Source organism: Malus domestica, chromosome 09, assembly GCF_042453785.1.
Source record: "Malus domestica chromosome 09, GDT2T_hap1".
Lineage (NCBI taxonomy): Eukaryota > Viridiplantae > Streptophyta > Magnoliopsida > Rosales > Rosaceae > Malus > Malus domestica.
In genome coordinates, this window is record NC_091669.1 from 27,817,640 (window position 1) to 27,838,404 (window position 20,765).

The window sequence follows — 20,765 nt, forward strand, 5'->3', positions numbered from 1 at the left end:
ACCAAGAATCGCCACGAATCTTCGACGATAAGAAAGCTCAGCTAATAAAACCTGGAGGGTGAAGACAAGACAAAGGTGAGTGGCCCTGTAAATAAAATTTTAATAGAAACCATATAAAACATTATAACCCCTCGCTACAACACCTGAATAAATTCCAGAAAATATCATAAATATACCACAAGACAGCATCTCGTCAGCAATATCAAATAATCATGTAATTAATAACTCATACTAGTACGCAAGTCGGAGTCACCTATGGTGACTGGTACGACTTACCCATATCTCATCACATATACTAGTTCATCACATATTTCATCACATATGCTAGCTTATCGCATATTCATCACATATGCTAGCTCGTCATATATTCATCACATATGCTAGCTTATCACATATTCATCAAGCTTATCAGCACATATGCTAGCTTATCACATATTCATCACTTATGCTAGCTTATCACATATTCATCAAGCTTATCAGTCGGAGTCACCTTTAGTGACCTGTACGACTTATCCCTATCTCCTCATATATCTCATTAATCATTGCTAGCATATAAGTCGGAGTCACTTATAGGGACTTGTATGACTTTATTTATACCTCCTCATATATCTAATCAATATACTAGCTGGAGTCACCTTACATGACATGTACGGCTGAATCAATATCTCATCATCCATATCTCATCACATATCTCATCAATATACTAGCCGGAGTCACCTCACGTGACTTGTATGGCTGAGTCAATATCTCATCAACATGCTAGCCAATCAATATCTCATAATCCATATCTCATCAATATACTCACTACCATCACTATCATCAACATGTACTCACCTGAAACTTACCTAGGCGTCCGCATCATCATTTAGTACTTTGAAGCATTCACGATAATTAGGTTCAGGTAATACACATATAAATATGTCATGATGCAATCTAAAACTCAACTATAACATAGTATTTTCATATATATATATATATATATATATATAACATGGCATGGCATGAAATGCATAATCCGTAACGCCCTACTCCCGAACTACTTATTTTTGGAGATAATTATCAATGATAAGCCCAACTAGATACTAGTTTAATTAACTATCATTACTTACGTTTCCTTACTTCAAATTCCTGATCCTTCATACATTGATTTATGACCAATATTTAACCACCAAATCATAAGGTTAAATTTTATATTTTCCACCAATGTCCCTCACATTACTCAATTCCCTAAACAAGGCTATTATCTCACTTATTTAGTCTCATTTATTGTTTGGCTGCATCTAACGTCTCGTTAGACTGCCTACGTACCCTAAATAGGGATCAAGCCATTCGTAGTTCACAATAATTAATTGTAGGTAACATACATAATTCCCTTTAGAAGCGTTTGTGGAACTATCAATTATATACCTATGATAAAAGGAAAAGATCCACTCACCTGGAGTCAACACTATGATTATCTAGCATGCACATCGAGGCATCCCAAATGATTGGCGCCTAGAACAATGATTGAATCACATCTCAGCATTCTTTATCAATAGAATACGTAATTCACATAAAACACATCGTCAAGGACATTCTAAAATAGTTTGAGACCCATTGACCATAAGTCAACCATCGATCAAAGATCGACGGTTGGGTGTACAACCCTGTAAACTCGATCCGGAAGATTCGCATATCAGATTTCCAATCTGCAACTTCCAAAGATCCACATTATGCTTCTAGAATACTAAAATTTCATTACGATCCAACGGTCGGATCTCCGCTAATTGCCCAAAACCAAGTGGCGGTTAACATTTATTTTATAAACTTACAAATCCAATTTGGGAAGATCTGTACGTCGGATTCCCGATCCGTAAATTTCTATGGTCCTCAAATATTACGTATTATAATGTATTAAAGTTTGGTGATGATCCAACGGACAAATTGTTGATTAATATTCTAATCAAGTGGCGGACCATAATGGAACTTCGCCGGATTCTGCAAATTTTGCAGATTTCCTGAGCAATCTTTGGAACTCCATATCTCACTTGTTTCTCAACCAAATTCAACCCATACTATACCAAATCAAAGCTAGAGAAATTTAGAACAATATTATACCAGCTTGGAGTCCAAATGGTGGCCGGAGGTGGCCAGAAAATGGTCTGAAAGACGGCTGTCCGCGGGAAAACTAGTAACTCACCGGAATTTCTGGGTAACCTTTCAACGTCCATAACTTTGTCAATACTCAACGAAAATAAGTGATTCAAAAATGAAAATCATATTTCTCAACGAGATGAAGAGATTGGTACCTTACACGATGGCTATCTCGTATGATTTGGCCGGAAAACGCCTCAAAAGTGGCGGAGGTCGCTGGAAACTGGGTAAATTTTAAATCGTTATAACTTTCTCATTTCTCCATCAAATCACACAATCCAAACATGAAAATTCATCTAAACAACATGAGGAATCAATTTATACATGTGGCCAAGTCCAATCTAGCCAAGAAACACCTTAATTTCATGAAAATCCGTCGAAAACCCTATAAAATGTGTGCTTCGATTCTTCCTCCTCGACGTTCCGCCACCCCTCAAACCTATTGGGCTTTGTTCAGGAGTTCAAGGGAAGTCTATTGGTAGTGATAATTGAATGAAATTGTTTTAGGTTTGGTGGATCTCGAGCAACCTTTCTCGCGGCACCCATGGTGGTTTTTCCACCAAACCTCAACCAAATTCCTTCTAATTTTGGGTGGAAATGGAAGAGGGAAGGTTATGAAAGAGGTTACAGGTAATGGATGGGTGAATTTTGCCTGAAAATATGGTGGAAGTGGCCGGAATTTCACATCGGTTCGAAACCGGGTCTTGTCGCGGGTGTCCTCCACAGGAAGAGAATGCTGGGAGCTTCTCTTTTATTGATCAAATGCCTAATTGGCCCACCAACACCAAAAAATTGGATTGGTTTCCATTCCCACGTGGTGGGAGCTCTAATTAATTTAAAATTCTATAGTTTAGTAAAACGGCTTCAAATGCCCGTAACTATATCGTTATAATCCGGACCCGCAACCGGCTTTCGCCTATGCATTCGTACCAGCAAGCACTACACCAATATTCTAAAAGAATAAGTCATACATTCCTCTAGACGATGGTTAATGGAAGTCAAAGTCCTCGCCTCCACGGTATTTTCGTCAATCCACACTTTTGAAATTTATAAAATTGTAAAATTTGGGATGGGTTGTCACTGAACTCACCTCTAGGTATATATGTTCTGGCCTTAAATCAGTAGTGACATGTTATGGATACGTCCCTGATTCTACTGTGATCCACCATGACCTCTGTTAGTATGAACACCACATCCCTATCTTGGCTGACTAGAATGCATCGAAGATCCTGCACTGTTAACAGAAATATCGACCTGCTGAGGCTGTCCCCATTGATACCATTGTGATCCACTGGCTGAATATGGCTGATATGACATAGAACCTCCCTAATACTGAGGGTCCTGAGAGTACTAATACTGCCCTAAAGTATAAGGAGCGGCGTCACCCTGATAATGATAGGCACCTCCTTGTCCAGTCTAGGTATAACCATTAGATCCTGAAGCTTGCTAGGTCGGCACAGGTGGTTGGAAGGAAGGCTGCTGGGATCTTTGTTGATCCTGAAGGCATTGAGCAGCCCTATGACCCATCTGTCACAAGTATAGCATCCACCGCTGCCTCTCTTACACTCCCCAAAATGCCTATTATTACACCTGCGGCATAAAGGAGCACCTGAACCCCCAAAGTTTCTGTCTCCGAAATCTAGGGCCTCCAGTAAATCTACCACCTCTCCTCTGCAAATTAGAACTCAAACCTCCATTAGAAGAGCTGGAACTGCCACCATTTGTCTTAAAATTTTGGGTCTTACGAGGTCCTTTAGAGGCTTGCCTTTTTCCTTTATCATCTCGCCTCTGGTTCCCATTCTTTTCTTCCTCATCCTCACTTTCACTGGGCATGTTCTTTGAGTCCTCAATCTGCAGTAAAACCTCATAAAACTCCTGGTAAGTGACACAGGGAGTCGATGTCTCTATAGAACGCCATTTCTTCTTAGTACCCAACCTGCAGCGATGGAGCATCTCAACCAGATTAGCAGCAACCTCCGGATCATATCGCGACAAATCAATTAACTTCATATAATACTCATTTGCTGACATCTTTCCTTGCTTCAAATGGGTAAACTCTTGTTTCATATGATCAATGTACTTAGGAGGAATGAACCTTTTCTGAAACAACTCTTTAAATACTCCCCAGTCCGCAATCTCCGCTGAGGTTAACTAGTAAGACTCATGTCTCCACCAAGATGCAGGCTGCTCTCCAAAAAACCAGGTAGTCGTCTCGACCCACCTATTAGGAGGCAGATTCCCCTGACTCTACATCACAAGGAAAGTCTTCTCGATATGATTAAGCCATTTTTCAGCCCCCACATGTCCTTCATTTCCTATGAAGTGATTCAGCTTCAGATTATACACAGTTTCAAGAGGTGTCCTCTAAGGAGGACGAAACGCGGACTGAATGGCAGTAATTATAGCTTCCCCTAATTGAGCAATATCGGGGAAACTAGGCTCAGCTGAGTGACGGGGCTCTCTACGAGGCAGCATAGCTCTGACAGAAGACATCACAAGGATTAGAATATTCATGAATTATACAGGACTGCTAAACCTAGGCTTTGATACCAAACTGACACAACCCGACCGAGATCAAGGCATGTTGGCCGTCACGTGAGGGTGACATAGCCATGTGCACAGTGCGGTAGCAATAAGGATAAGAAATATATGAATAATTAAAAATCGAAACTACTAGAGTGCACTAGAAAACAGGAAGTGTTAGGAGTAAGATACAAAAAGTAAATACTCATAATCAGAGCATAACAGGTCTTGGTGCAGTCCAGTAGGACAAGTACTAGTTATATAGTATCATAAGATGTCCTACAATTATTTTATTATGTCAGAATCGCCGAAGTCCTCAAGGCCATAAACAACATGCTTACTTAAAACCTAGAGGGGCACAAAACAGAAAACGTGAGTGGGCAAAAACAAATGTTTTACAAAACCAATTCATTTATCAACATTTCTAACCCCTCGCTGTAAAATATGTATAATTTTTCCCAGAATCAGAATATAAGCATATACATAAATATATATGTAAATATATCAATTCAAATCATGCTTCACATAATCATAATCATATTCATATGTATGCCATGCCAAGATATAATAGAGTAAGTAAGTCAAGTGAGAATAACTTGATAGAAATAACATATTAGCCGGAACCCCTGTGGTAGTCTGTACGGCTGAATTCATAGCTCAAAAGTCAATCTAGCCGGAGTCACTACGATGACCTATACGACATTATACTACACAAGAGTCGGAACCAAATGAAAAGGTCTGTACGACAATACTGGGTGTAATATAATTATGCTCAATACTACTCTCACATAATAGCTGGGCAATAAATCACTAGTCACCTACGAGTCAGAACCATAGTAAAGGTCTGTACGACAATATTGTGCACCTAAATTGGATCCAATATGAGCATATGGTGCGGGGATGAGACATTATAAATAGGCTTGTGCCAAATCTCTGGCTAAATCACAATCACCCTAGGTGCAGTTTTATGAGCTCAACGTTATTCAATTACATATCACATCATCGATAATTCACATAACCAAACATAACTCACCAGAGTTAACCTAAGCGTCCATAGCACCACAATTATATATATAATGCATCATATACCAATTCATATACGAATTACAAATTTCTATGCATGCCATTCAAGGCATAATCTCATTTAAACATATTTTCTGGGAAAATATCAAGTATATAAATGTATACTAAAAACCAAAAGGCCATTCACTGGTATGTCGAAGGGTCGTAGCCCCCGAGTTGCCCTTGAACACGCTCGTCCTCAGGATAAGTCTCACCTATATGCGAATTAACTATAAAAACATTATTTAAAGCACATAGACAAAACTAGCTAATAATTTCTCATACAATGCTCAAAATGGGGTGTTTGAATATACCAACGTGATCTACACAACTCTACGAACATCCCCATATTTTTAGAAAAATTTTCCGACCACCCACGCGCTGTCACGCACTAGCCAAGGCACGGCCAGAAGCGCCGCCCACACGCAGGCACGTTCCTAGCACACTGATGGCAACCCTAACGACGTTAGGGAATATTCCGTTAAAAAAGTAGCATATACCGTTAATTATTAACGGCGTCATCCAACGCCGTTAGCATATTCCGTCAGTTTTGATGGAATATACCTTCGTCTTCTTCGACGAGTCGCCGGACGCCGGTGACTTCGCCGGTTTCTGGGTTAATTTTTAAAACCTTATATCTTTCTCAATTCTTAACCAAATTGCATGAAACTTGTCTCAAAATGAAGCTTATGAAGAGTATAACAAATCCTTACCTTCCAAAAGTCCTAAAATCCACATAATTTCGTCGGGGAGACCTCGACAATTCCAGCAAAATTTCAAACTCTTCGATCTCGACTTCCCAAGGTCCCATTTTTTCCAACGAATCACCCCGAGCCTCGTGAGGACCTCCTAAAGCTCCATATGAGCTCCAAATTTCTTAAAACCTTCAAAATTACGTGTGCATGAACAGTGCACAAAGTCAGGGTTAGGGTTTCTCGGGTTTTCAAAGCTTTCCATTCCCAAAAATGGTACCAATGAACTCAGAAGCTTGCAAGGAACAAGAATCTTACCTTTTTGATGTCGATCCGTGAAGTTTGAAAGGGTTTTGGGTGTGGTCTGTACGGTTGTACGGAAATAGCTAAAAATAGAGAGGGAGAGGGAGGAGAGAGAGCACGGGAGTGATGTGTGGGTGTGTGTGTGGTCCCAGTTTGGTTTCCAACCAAACAAAACAAACACTTTAAGTCATAAGTGTTCCAAAAACTTTGGAAAAATAATGGATAGGTCTAAAAACTTAAACTTAAACCACACAACACAATTTAACGTCCAAGGGTAAAACCGTCCTTTCACGTCCTCGAGAATAAAAGAATATATATCTTCGAGATGGGCTGTGACAATTTGAAAAAGAAAAAACCATTGGGAAAAAGAATAATATTAAATTTTTGCATAACAAAAAAAAAAAAAAACTGTGATTGAAAAAACATATTTGGAAGAAGAGAAAATATAGTTTAATTACTAATATCTCCACTAAATGAGGAAAAGTGCATCATGCAAATAAAATGATAAATTCAAAAATTATTTTAATTTAAAAAAATAGAGGTGACTATTGGTCAAAGTACTTTAATCAAATTTTAAAAAGGCATAGATGTTTAATTTAAATGATATAAAAAATAAATAAAAAACTGTAGGGGATTCTAATTTTCCCAAAAAAATTGTTGATCATTTTTGCCCAACAAAATTTTCGATTTTGTCGGGTTAAGTATCTTTGCCAAACAAATATGTGTCTGTCAGGAAAAATTTTGTCTGGCAAATAGTAATTTCTAGTAGTGAACTGATGAGTGGGAAAGCCGAGGAAATTACAACTTGTTCAAGTAAATGGGAGGGCCTGGAAATAGATATATAATACCTAAAACTTGTTGGTATGAACTGCAAAATCAACCACACTGCTTCAAATTCTATGGCATTTCTGCCATTAAAAAAAATAAAAAAATATAAGGTAAGGTGCCACGTTGCTATGTGGAGCAACTTTTAGGCGGTTACTAGTAAACAAAAATAAAACAAATTAACTTGTAGTCAGAGAAGGTTTGTTGATGGAAGAAGCAATATCCAACGGACCACTTTTAAAGAGACCGATCCAGATAAGCTTTGATTAATTTTTTTCAAATCTAGATTAGTATTTATAGTGAATACATTTTCTAAATTATTGAAAAGAAGCAATACCGAGCTTGTTCTTCACTTGATTCACAATTGTTTGGTCAGAAGTTGGACATATTACGTATCAATTCATTCCTTCGATTAAGCTTTGTAACCTAACTGATAGTACGAGTACGCTCGCTCAAACACAAAGAGAAAGAATGGATTAACTCAAAAGTGTTGATCGATGGCTTCATTAATTTATAAGACTTGAGGACATTATTGAGCAAATTAACAAATTCCAACTCAAATGAGCATCACGGAAGTCAGAGACAAAGCGGACACGCAAATTATAGCTATCAAAGAATTAGTAGAAGCAGTTGCAAATGAACACGGGCCTGGAGCAGCTGCCATTGCACTGTGCGCTGTAGCGTCCCCTAGCTTTGGTGCGGCTGCAATGCTGCTAGACGGAGCCTTGACAGGCGCGGCAGATCGCGACTTGCCTGGGTTGGAAGAAGGTGCAGTTAACTCTGAAGGCAGTAATAGGTTGCTGATCTGCACCACCGATGTACTTAGTTCCATCGTTAGAAACATCTCAAACTACCATTGCTTGGTTAGAACCAGCAGCTGTTACAACCGAGATTAAGTTCCCATTTGTGACGTTCACGAAGCCTAGTTGGCCACTTGGGTTGTCAGTAACTTGGAGCAGCGTGTTTATTCGAATAGACTACGCACTAGGCAAGTTGTGGAACCTCTGGACGGTGTAGTAGTCCATGACAACGTGGAGGCTCAGCACCTTTTTCTTAATCTCCATGGGCTTTTCGACTAAAGAGGCCATGGCACCGTTGTTGACCACAAAGATGGTCATGGTTTTGCGTTCACTGATCTGGTTAGCGACTTGGGTTTGAGTCAGGTAAGTGCTGAAGAGGTTGAACTCTGATTTTCGTTTAGAACTTTGGTGATGTCATAAGGTCCGGATGATGACGGAGGAGGAGGGGATGGGGAAGGTGTAGATGAAGGAGAAGGGGATGGAGAAGGTGAAGGCGAAGGTGAAAGTGATGGTGATGATGACAAGGGTGAAGTGCTTAATCTTGAAGGCATAATAACATTGCTAACTTGCACCACAAATGTCATATAAATGTCATCAGGAGAAATGTCTCGAACTAGCTGTACTTTAGCAGTAAAAAGTCTTCTGAGATTCTTTCATTTCTAAGCCTTCATCTTCTCTCATTTGCTTCTTCACAGCTTGATTTCTTGGGTTTATGATGGTATCATCGCCGGAAAGGCTTGTCGCCGCTCCAATCTCTGGTGATTTTTCCGCTGCTATGTGAGATTGTTGCTATTCAGTGGGTTTGCCGCAGTTCTATCGATTCATGTATGATTCTGTAGATTCCGGAGAGATGTTGAAGCAGTCTGTCGGTGTGTTCTTCGATTATTCCGATTGATTCAGGTGACATTTTTCTTTTGATATTGGAAAGTGTCTTGGGAAGTGATGGATTTTGGTCAACCAACTCCGAAGAAGAAGACGTGTACATCAAGGATTCTTATTTTGAATCCTTCGCACCATGTTCACGACAATTCATTGGCTTTGTTTGAGCTTCATGGTGATCACATTCGTAGAGGAGCTGTGACTTGGAATAGCACATTGTCGACTATTGGAGAAGCTGCCTTTGCTAATTTTTTAATAAGGCTTTGTAGCCAAATTCTTCCTTTAAAGAAATAAAGTATTCACATTTTGAATTTGTTCTTTATTCTTCAAAGTGTTTGTGTTTTTCTTGATGATGTGCTGTACTTGAAGTTTTAAAGTTTAAAGTTGCCTATGTACCCTCGATTGAGGAGGGATCAAGTCATGACATAGTTCAAATGGGTGATGGGTTTTTGGCGATTTTGATGGTGATCTTAATGGTGATTTTTTTGTTTTGTTTTTGTTTTGTTTTGTTTTACCATACACAGTTTATGCTCTTGCGGGCTAGGAACGTTAAGTGTCGCCTTTTAGGCTCGTGCGAACAAGGAGTGTCAAGTGTTACCTTTTAAGCTCGTGTAAACAAGAAGCATTATGCCGTGTGTAGTTTAGATTCATGCAGGCGAGGAGCATTGAGTGTTTGTTTTAGGGGTAATAACTCTTCAAGAATCTACCGTTGATGGGGCCGATCTTCAAGTCATCGTCTGCCATGATTAGGTAGGCACCGTTGGTGTAGACTTCTTGTATTACGTAAGGTCCTTCCCACTTTCATGTGTATTTGCTTTTTGTTTTGTGAGTTATGATGATAAGCCTTCGTAATGCCAAGACAAGATCTCCAGTTTAGAAAGACCTTGGGTGGACCTTCTTGTTGAATGCCTTGGATAGCCGTGCTTGGTAGCATTCCAAGTGTTGTTAAGCTTCGAGCCTTTTTTTTGTGAGTGCTTCCAACTCTTGAAGTCGTAGCTTTGCAATTTCCTCTTTAGTTAAGCCTTCTTGTACAACCATCCTTAGTGAGGGGATTTGACTTACGAGTGGCAGGACAACTTCCACACCATTTACGAGAATAAGGCGTGGCTTGGGTAGGAGTCATATGTGTCGTCCTATAGGCCCAAAGTGTTTCGCTTATTCTTTCATGCCAGTCTCTCTTTGTTCTACCAATCACCTTTTTAAGGAGGTTGCACAGCGTTTTGTTGAATGCTTCTGCAAGATGCTTGGTTGGAGTATGATACATAGAAGATTTATGCTGCTTAAACTTGTATTTCTTGCAGAGCTCGTCCACGAGTCAGTTGGAGAACTATTTTCTGTTGTCAGTGATGATGAGCCCACACAATGTCGGTAAATAATATACTTCTTGATAAAGCAGACGACAGTTTCCTTCTTAACTTCCCTTAGAGGTACGACTTCAGCCCACTTGGAGAAGTAATCTATTGCGGCTAGGATGTAGGCATCTTCGATAGATGATTTTGGTGTGATTGGTCCCACGACATCCAATCCCTATGCATCAAATGGCTATGAAACAACCGTATGGTGTAATGGCTCAGGCGGTTGATGTATGAAGTTGGCGTAGAATTGGCAGGCTTGGCACCTTTTAGCATGTTCCAAGTAATCCTTCACCATGCTTAGCCATTAAGAGCCCATTCTTTTGAGCTGGAAGTGTAGCTTTGGTCCAGACTAATGTGCTCTGCATACGCTTAAATGTGCTTCTTCCATGGCTTGATTGGTTTCTTCCTCACCTAGGCATCTTAGAAGTATTCCTTAAAAAAATCAATGGTAGAGTGTTCCTTTGTAATAGAGGAATCGAGGTGCTCGTTGATGTACTTTCGAGCGGCCCCTAGTATCGTCCAAAAGCTTTCCATGCTCCAAGTAGTCGATCAACGGCTGTCTCCACTCTTTAGTGTCTACTGGAAGTACTGAGATGATGTTTGTATCATCTAGTAACGTTTCAGTGACAAGCGGGATCACCCATCTTTGGCAAACTGGCACGTCTACAACTTCATCTTCTTCTAGAGCCATACTTGAGGCTAAGTTAACAAGAGCGTCCACCATTCGATTTTCTTTTCTTGTAATATGTTCTAGCATCACAGACTCGAATTTCTATAGCAGTTGAGTTGCTAGCCGGAAGTATGGGACGAGACTGATAGGGATTTATACTCATGTGAACAGGCTTAAATCTCCTATTTTACTTGCAAGAATCACAAGGTTATTGTAGTATAAACAGATCTCGCAAGGTCGTCTCCACAGGGATTATTAAATAATTCAAAACTAATCAGATTCCATTTAATTATTGTAAAGTAGAAATTGAAGTGATTGATTTTATAACCTAATTAAAATAAAAACAAAATTAATGAATTAAAATAAACAATCTGCAATATTAGAGCTAGAGGGAAAATAAAACAGTTTTGGGAGAATCAAATTAAGAAAGCACTAAGGTTCCACCATCACTTAGCCATCCTATGAATTTTTACCAATTACTTATGATTTACACATGCCACTTTGAAGGTTAGATTTTCCTAATTCATATTCTACTTGGAACCTCCAACATAGAACGTATATCTAACATGCAACCCGTCCGGACGTTCGGATCAAATCTGAACATGAAAGATTCAATATGCTTTATGAAAATCCTTTGAAAAACCATGCAATCCTTAAGACGTGATATTCATCCTAAGTGAAATTACAATTATTAATCACAAGAAGCCAGCGTCAATTTCAGGGAACCTTCCGACCAAAATTGTATCAAATTACTTTTCTAAAGATCCTAATGGTGATCAGGCATTAAGACAATTAGATAGTTTTTATCCCGGTGATTAACAATTCAAAATATGCATGTAATCAATCATAAGCAATTAAATAAAAATCACATATTCATGCTAAGGCTCAAGGCTTCGCCCTAGCAAAAGAAATTAGTTCCGCATATTCATAATTGAAATCATAGAAAATATTCTTAAGAAAAGGATTGAAAACACCTTCAAGTAGAAAATCTCCAAAACCCTAGTAATTCTCTTTGTCTCCAAAGTTGCATAAAATAAAGCGTACCAATATGGTAGACGGCCAAGCAATATATCTGCTAAGCCTCCACACCAAACCCTAGGAAACTAAAATTAATAATGCCCCCCCAAAAATATAGGAAACATAACCCTAAATTAAATGATAAAATTCGTCTAAAATCTGAACAGCCACGTTTTGACCCATAAGCTGCTCCAAAACTGGCCCAATATAGCTGGATTCAATGTTTGGAATATTCTGAACACTTTTCCAGAAGGCCACGAACCCATCCGAGGTCATCTTGGGCTCCAAAAACGCAATTTAAGCCCAAAAACGTCATTTTCCAGCACTGCGCACTGCTTCTTTATTTCATCGTTAGAAAATAACCGCTTGGTGGAAAAATCCCAATTTTTGATACGATCAAGCTAAGTGACTCACGAACGTTCTCCAACTGGAACAACTCCAAAATTCGTCCATGTGATCCTGTTTTGCTCCAGAGGAAGTCGAAAGTCCTATATTGAAAATACAATTCAAAGTATCAAAATTCTTCCAATATATTAACCAAAATATACTAAGATTAGGGTAAAATATATAATATAAAATCTACTCATCAAATACCCCCAACCTTAGCTTTTTGCTTGTCCTCAAGCAAAACAAGACTCAAACAAAAATAAAAACTTAACAAACTAGACAACTAGCTAAAATTAACTGACAAAAATTTTCACCTTCAAAGTTGCAATCCATAGCAAATTTTAAAAACTAGAACATCTTTTCAAAAGTTCCAACCAATCCCACCACAGAGTCTAAGCCATTTAGAATCAATTAGAAAAGAATTCACAAACTTCCTTTGGTGTAAAGTGAACCAACATAGTTAAGGAAACTCGACTAAAACCCTTACCTCTCGTCCTTCTTTATTTCACACATACTAACATTAAATATAACTATTTTTCTTTTTTTTTTCTCTTTTATAACAAATTTTTTTTTTCAGTAACAGTAGTGGTCGTGCAATGTCGGTTTACTTAAGCTTTCGATCCAACCCATGTAGCGAGCTTTAGGTCAATGACTCCCAAACCACTAGGGCTTTAGGGCACTAGGTGTAGAACACCCTTAAGGATTTATTAACCCGAGCTGAAAAGGCTACGAAACCAACTAACCACCCTGCCCCATGCCAAAACTCTACCATTTGACGCGAGAATCACTGCTGATTAGGCAGGACTGGCCCGGTTACTAAGCAAAACCTTGGGTGAGACAATTATTACTTTTTTCACCATAATAACTGACTTTACTTAAAACAAAAATTAAAAATAAACTTAGACTAAAAGTAAGCGTTTCAATCTCACTCCCCACAAACCATGCTGATGTGATGTGCAAAGTTCAAAGTATAATTCATGAATTAGTGTCTAAGCAATGATAAATAGCAAAGACTCTAATGTGGGATTAACCTTCACCATGTCCATTTGTTGTAACGTTTAAAATAATCTATGGATATTAACTTAACAAGAATGAAAATTTTTAAACTGACACAATAATAAAAAACTAAAATTTTACTTTCCCACCCCTAAACTTATTTCACACGTTGTCCTCAAGGTGTGGAAAATAAATAGAAACTAAAAATAAAAAAACAAAACACAACAAAAAAAACCGTGACACTAAAAAAATAAATAATGGACAAGACTATAAAAGAAAATAAAATGAGAAAATATAGAAATATATATATATATATATATATATATAAAATAAAAAGAAAAGAAAGGAATGCAAAACACCTGGCGTGTATTTGAATCCAGCAGGGCATGCCCAACTTTGGATTCATTTGCTTGAAAGGCATGCAGCTGGCATGCAAGTTGAAAGGATATCAGTCATGCAAACCACACGCCAACTCCACGTGCATAGCAGGCGTGCACCAAAAACCGAGCACCAGTATGTGGACATGGGAGTCTCTACGAGTTTTGATGGGGAAAGTGATGGTGTGCAGTGGCCCGTGACAAACACCCCAGTGGCCTAGGAAATCCACTTGACAAATGCTAATTAAACATTGGATTCCCTGCGACAGGAATGGGATGCAGCTGGCATCTTCGAGCACCGAGCCGAACGGTTCTTCTCCCCCTTTAATTCAAACCGAGTCAATTGAACAGGCATAGGAAAACTCCAGCTATGTACACGTGGCGCGCATCCCTACATTAAGCGTCTTAGGATGCCAAAAGAACGGTTCAGATCACCCTCATTTGCCCATCGTTCTTTCTCTAGAAAATCTGAAGAAAAAAAAATCTCGCCATTATCTGCTCAGTTGGGCACCCATCTCCATACAACCCTTCCATTTGCCTCAACCCTCTCTCTCTTCTTCATGGCTCTCAGAAATGCAAAATCCTTCTGTCTCTTAGAAATTCAGCCACCTCCTCTCTCGGATCTCTGCCCTCGTAGCCCTTTCATGTCTCAAATCGTCTCTGCCTGCAACTGAACAACGTACCTCCCCGCAGTGTTGACTAGCCCATCCGTGGTAGAAATCGGAAACACTGACAGCCAAAGGTAAAATCATCCTCCAATCTTTTGTTTTCATGTCTCAGATTTATTTGTTTTAGAGAAATGGAACTAAATCTAACACATGCATGTCGTTTTAGCTGTGTGAGGACCCCCAATAATTTCAAATCCGAGACAACAACACAAGAACAACACCCTGAATCGCCATCTCTTATCAACAAAATCATGTCTTCCAAGCCTCAAGTCATCACAAATTCGAGTGCCATTCATGTAGATGGAGACCATTTTGCACATGCAACGGTAATCAACTCCCACCTAGTTCAAGATACATGTCTCTTAGCTTGCGAAAAATCTTTGCAAGTTATATTTTCGTGATGAGTCTCTGTGGAAGCTTACACGGATTTTTTTTTTTAGTAGGTGTCCGAGATGCACAAAGAGACGGAAGAGACAAACTCGAAAAGCTCTTAAATTCACGGATCTGCAAATTTTTAGGTAGAAACCGCAACCCTTTTGATGGATTGATTGTGATCTGATACTTGAATAATAACCCCTACTGTGACTGAAAAATAACACTCAAATCCAGCGTACAACCGAGAGGAAACAACCTTGAGCTTCTAGTCCAATGATCCCTGAAGGCAAAATAAACGGCAAATGTCTCGGCCTCTGCAAATAAAGAAGGTAAAGATCTCGTTCTGCTGCTTCTGCAGTCGCTAAACTCAACATTTACATGTTCAACGACAGTTCCTTATAATGCCATAGTTAACATGTATGTACTCATATTTTGGCTCTTTATGTAGGGGTATACGGATCCATGATAGAGCCAAGGAAATAGAAGTAAACACACAAGCTCAACGGATGAAAACAGCACAGGCCGCATGACCCAGATCGGTGCATCTGGGAGGTAAAATTCGACTCCCTGCAAGTGTAGTTGTTGTAGATCTGGTAAAACTAGCTGTACTCAGTTCTGTGGTGTATGGATCTGTGAGTTAATTGTGCTTCCTCCATGCATCGCAAAACTGAGCTGCAGAAAATTAACTGCTCTAAATTCTGTTTCTGTGCTGGATCTGCAACAATCTCCCCCAAACTTGCATCTGTGAATGACTTTTTATGTTGACTGCTTTAAATTTCCAGCATAGTGTATATGTGGTTGATATGAACGTTAGACTTGCTGCTGGGTGCAGGATTCCAGCATAGGACGCGCTTTATTTTCCACGTTCGCAACCTGCAATTAACCAATATGTGTTAAAAGAAAAAAAATAATAATAAAAATAAATTGGGTAAATAAAATCAACCTGCAATTTTCCATTTTTGAATTTTTCGTTGCTTTTTTTTTTATTTGTATATTTTTTTATGTATGTTTTTTTTTAATTTTATTTTATTTATATTTAAGAGAAAATCCAACGAAAATTAAAATTAGGAAAGAGTTTAGAAAAATTGGGTTGCCTCCCAATAAGCGCTTTAGTTAATGTCTATAGCTAGACGTAGAGGAATGAATTGATGATCACGTCACTTGTTCCCTTTGAGTTAACCACTCTTTAATAACGTCATAGAGCATTGTGCTTCCAAATTTAATGGTTGAATTCTTCTTATACGCCTTTCTTTTTGAATGAATCTTTGTAAAGATATAGGTTCCTTTCCAGCTATGTTTATATCTCCATCGAGCTGACTTAAATCGTGTATTTAACACCCATAGTTTCCGCACTGGCTGAAATTTTCTACGAGGAACTTGGCTGTCAATAAGCTTTCTCTTTTCCATATAGATCTTTGCATGTTTGCAGGACTCGTATGGCATTTCTTTGAATTTGAAGGGCTTTGCAGGTGCACTGTCCGTTACCGCCGCTAAAATTTTCTGATCAGTAAGCAGCTGTCCTATAATTAGATTTGTCAGAGTATTCATGCATTCTTGCTGCTTAGCGGGTTGCCTTGGAGTCTCGGGAGAGTGCATGAGTGGCACACAGACTTTTGTAGGAGCATATTCTATGGAAATTTCAAGGTCATCAGGGGCTGTTTCCTCCTTTGGGCGTGAATAACAGGCAGATGTCTCCTCGGTTCCTGCACCAACCTCTTGATCATCATAGCTTCTCCCACGGTTTACTACTTGAATTTGAAATCCTTGATTGGTTATTTCTATGTACAATTCAGTTGATTCCAACAATTTAGATAGTTTGTCCTCCACCGAAAGCTCTTGTGGCACATTAAGCCGTTCAAAATACTGCCCAAGATGCCGTTTCAAACTTTGAGTGTAGAACTCTGAATGGGGATTGTTCCAGTTCCATTTTGAATCGTTTCTCATATTTGTATACTCCTGGACATAATCTGGAAAATATTCTCTCTCAGGACATTGCAAAATATCATGAGTATTTGAATTACAAAGAGCACAAACTGTAGGCTTAAATCCATAATAACCCTTTTCTGCTAATGACACCCAAAGAGGTGGTCCACCGGGTGTTAGATTGAATTCAGGGGGAACTGCAAATTCCATTGTTGCACTGCTAAAAAAGAAACAAATTGTAACCTACCAAACAAAATAAGCAATTAAATAAAAAGATATATACAAAAATAATTAACTAAGAGTTGCTGTAATATGAGAAAAATTAAATAAAAAACGAAAATTAAATATTTTTTTATATGTATAAACATCAATAACTAACTGAAAATCTGATTAGCAGGAATTATTTTAAATAATCCCCGGCAACGGCACCATTGTCTTGATAGGATTTTTACTACTCATGTGAACAGGCTTAAATCTTCTATTTTACTTGCAAGAATCACAAGGTTAATGTAGTATAAACGGATCTCGCAAGGTCGTCTCCACAGGGATTATTAAATAATTCAAAACTAATCAGATTCCATTTAATTATTGTAAAGTAGAAATTGAAGTGATTGATTTTATAACCTAATTAAAATAAAAATGAAATTAATGAATTAAAATAAACAATCTGCAATATTAGAGCTAGAGAGAAAATAAAACAGTTTTGGGAGAATCAAATTAAGAAAGCACTAGGGTTCCACCATCACCTAGCAATCCTATGAATTTTTACCAATTACTTATGATCTACACATGCCACTTTGAAGGTTAGATTTTCCTAATTCATATTCTACTTGGAACCTCCAACATAGAACGTATATCTAACATGCAACCCGTCCAGACGTTCGGATCAAATCTGCACATGAAAGATTCATTATGCTTTATGAAAATCCTTTGAAAAACCATGCAATCCTTAAGACGTGATATTCATCCTAAGTGAAATTACAATTATTAATCACAAGAAGCCAGCGTCAATTTTAGGGAACCTTCCGACTAAAATTGCATCAAATTACTTTTCTAAAGATCCTAATGGTGATCAGGCATTAAGACAATTAGATAGTTTTTATCCCGGTGATTAACAATTCAAAATATGCATGCAATCAATCATAAGCAATTAAATAAAAATCACATATTCATGCTAAGGCTCAAGGCTTCGCCCTAGCAAAAGAAATTAGTTCCGCATATTCATAATTGAAATCATAGAAAATATTCTTAAGAAAAGGATTGAAAACATCGTCAAGTAGAAAATCTCCAAAACCCTAGTAATTCTCTCTGTCTCCAAAGTTGCATAAAATAAAGCGTACCAATATGGTAGATGGCCAAGCAATATATCTGCTAAGCCTCCACACCAAACCCTAGGAAACTAAAATTAATAATCCCCCCAAAAATTTAGGAAACATAACCCTAAATTAAATGATAAAATTCTTCTAAAATCTGAACAGCCACGTTTTGACCCATAAGCTGCTCCAAAATTGGCCCAATATAGCTGGATTCAATGTTTGGAATATTCTGAACACTTTTCCAGAAGGCCACGAACCCATCTGAGGTCATCTTGGGCCCCAAAAACGTAATTTAAGCCCAAAAACGTCATTTTCCAGCACTGCGCACTGCTTCTTTATTTCATTGTCAGAAAATAACCGCTTGGTGGAAAAATCCCAATTTTTGATACGATCAAGCTAAGTGACTCACGAACGTCCTCCAACTAGAACTACTCCAAAATTCGTCCATTTGATCCTGTTTTTCTCCAGAGGAAGTCGAAAGTCCTATATTGAAAATACAATTCAAAGTATCAAAATTCTTCCAATATATTAACCAAAATATACTAAGATTAGAAGTATTCCTTAAAAAAAGCAATGGTAGAGTGTTCCTTTGTAATAAAGGAAGCGAGGTGCTCGTTGACGTACTTTCGAGCGGCGCCTAGGATCGTCCAAAAGCTTTCCATGCTCCAAGTAGTCAATCAACGGCTGTCTCCACTCTTTAGTGTCTACTGGAAGTACTGAGATGATGTTTGTATCATCTAGTAGCGTTTCAGTGACAAGCGGGATCACCCATCTTTGGCAAACTGGCACGTCTACAACTTCATCTTCTTCTAGAGCCATACTTGAGGCTAAGTTAGCAAGAGCGTCCGCCATTCGATTTTCTTTTCTTGTAATATGTTCTAGCATCACAGACTCGAATTTCTATAGCAGTTGAGTTGCTAGCCGGAAGTATGGGACGAGACCATCTTTCCTTACTTCATATTCAATCAAGAGTTGATTGATATGAGCTTAGAGTTGCCATACACTTCTAGCATTGTGATTTCCATGTTGATCGCCATTTGGAGTCTGATAATTAGCGCATAGCACTCAGTGACGTTGTTGGAACATGGCTCACTTAGTCGGAATGAATAGGGTAGTATTTGTCTTTGTGGTGACATGAATACTACTCCTACCCCTGCTTCGTCTGCTCGTGCAGATCTGTCAAAGAACATTGTCCATGTCGGCAAGATGTCGACGTAGAACACCTCCTTGTCAGGCAAGTCGTTTGAGATTTTCCAATCGACTGGGATTGGATGATCGACAAGGAAGTCTGCTAGGGTTTGTCCCTTGACAGCTTTGGCTGGGACGTAGATGATCTCATACTAATTGAGAAGCAACACCCATTTAGCTAGTCGCCCTGTCAAAACTAGCTTGGACATGACATATTTGACCTGGTCAGCTTTGGCAACCAAATGGATGGTGTAAGCATGCATGTAATGTCTAAGCTTTTGGACAACAAAGACTAAGGCAAGGCACATCTTCTCGATTAGTGAATAGTTGAGCTCGGCACCAGTAATGGTTCTACTTAAGGTAGTTGAGCTCGGCACCAGTAAGAGTTCTACTTAAGGGTTCTACTTAAGGGTTCTTGTGCTAAGAGTGCTCCAATGGAACCTTCTTGTGCAACAATGTATAGGATAAGCGGCTTTCCAGGCATGGGAGCTCATAAGACAGGTGGGCTTGCTAGGTACCTTTTTATGCTTTCGAAGGCATTGCGGCAGACGTCATCCTATACGAATGGAGCATTCCTTTTCATGAGTCGACTGAAGGGTTGACAACATCCAGCGAGTTTTGAGATGAAACGTCTGATGAAGGCGAGCCATCCTTGTATACTTTTCAGCTCGTGTAAATTCCTTGACTCGAGCATGCTTTGAATGGCCTTAATCATTTATTGGTCCACATCAATGCCACGGTGCTTGACAATAAAGTCGAGGAACTTCCTAGAGATTACACCAAATGCACATTTCAATGGGTTCATCTTGAGGTTGTAGTGCTGTAATTTGTCGAACACCATTCGTAAATCCTTCAAGTCATCGGATATCTTCTTGGCCTTAACAACTACTTCATCTACGTAACACTCTACGTTTTTGTGTAGTATGTCGTTGAAGATCTTCTGCATGACACGTTGATATGTGGCTCCAGCGTTCTTTAAGCCAAAAGGCATTACCTTGTAGCAGTAGATACCTTTTGGAATGTGGAAGCTGATAGTTCATCGTCTTCGAGAGCCATGCGAATTTGATTATACCCTGATGAGCCATCTATGAATGATAGCACCTCGTGGCCAGTGGTCGCGTCCACCATGATTTTGATGATTGGCAAAGGAAAGTCATCCTTTGGGCAAGCATCGTTGAGGTCTCAGAAGTCTACGCAAACACGTATTTGTCTAGATTTTTTAAGGACAATGACAATGTTGGAGATCCACTTAGGGTATTTCACCTCTCGAATGAAG

At 38.9% G+C, this 20,765-nt stretch overlaps 1 long non-coding RNA gene across 2 annotated transcripts; it reads left to right on the forward strand.

Annotated features, from left to right (window-relative positions):
• Nucleotides 1–14,464: 14,464 nt before the first annotated feature.
• Nucleotides 14,465–16,995, forward strand: LOC103444039 (uncharacterized). 2 transcript variants are annotated; one of them, XR_011571570.1, is made up of 6 exons: nucleotides 14,465–14,761; nucleotides 14,854–15,013; nucleotides 15,131–15,205; nucleotides 15,297–15,391; nucleotides 15,511–15,614; nucleotides 16,492–16,995. It is a non-coding gene; the product is annotated as an uncharacterized lncRNA (long non-coding RNA). The 2 variants fall into 2 exon arrangements; XR_530583.4 differs by having other exon boundaries at nucleotides 14,471–14,761; nucleotides 16,532–16,995.
• The last annotated feature ends 3,770 nt before the right edge of the window (nucleotides 16,996–20,765 follow it).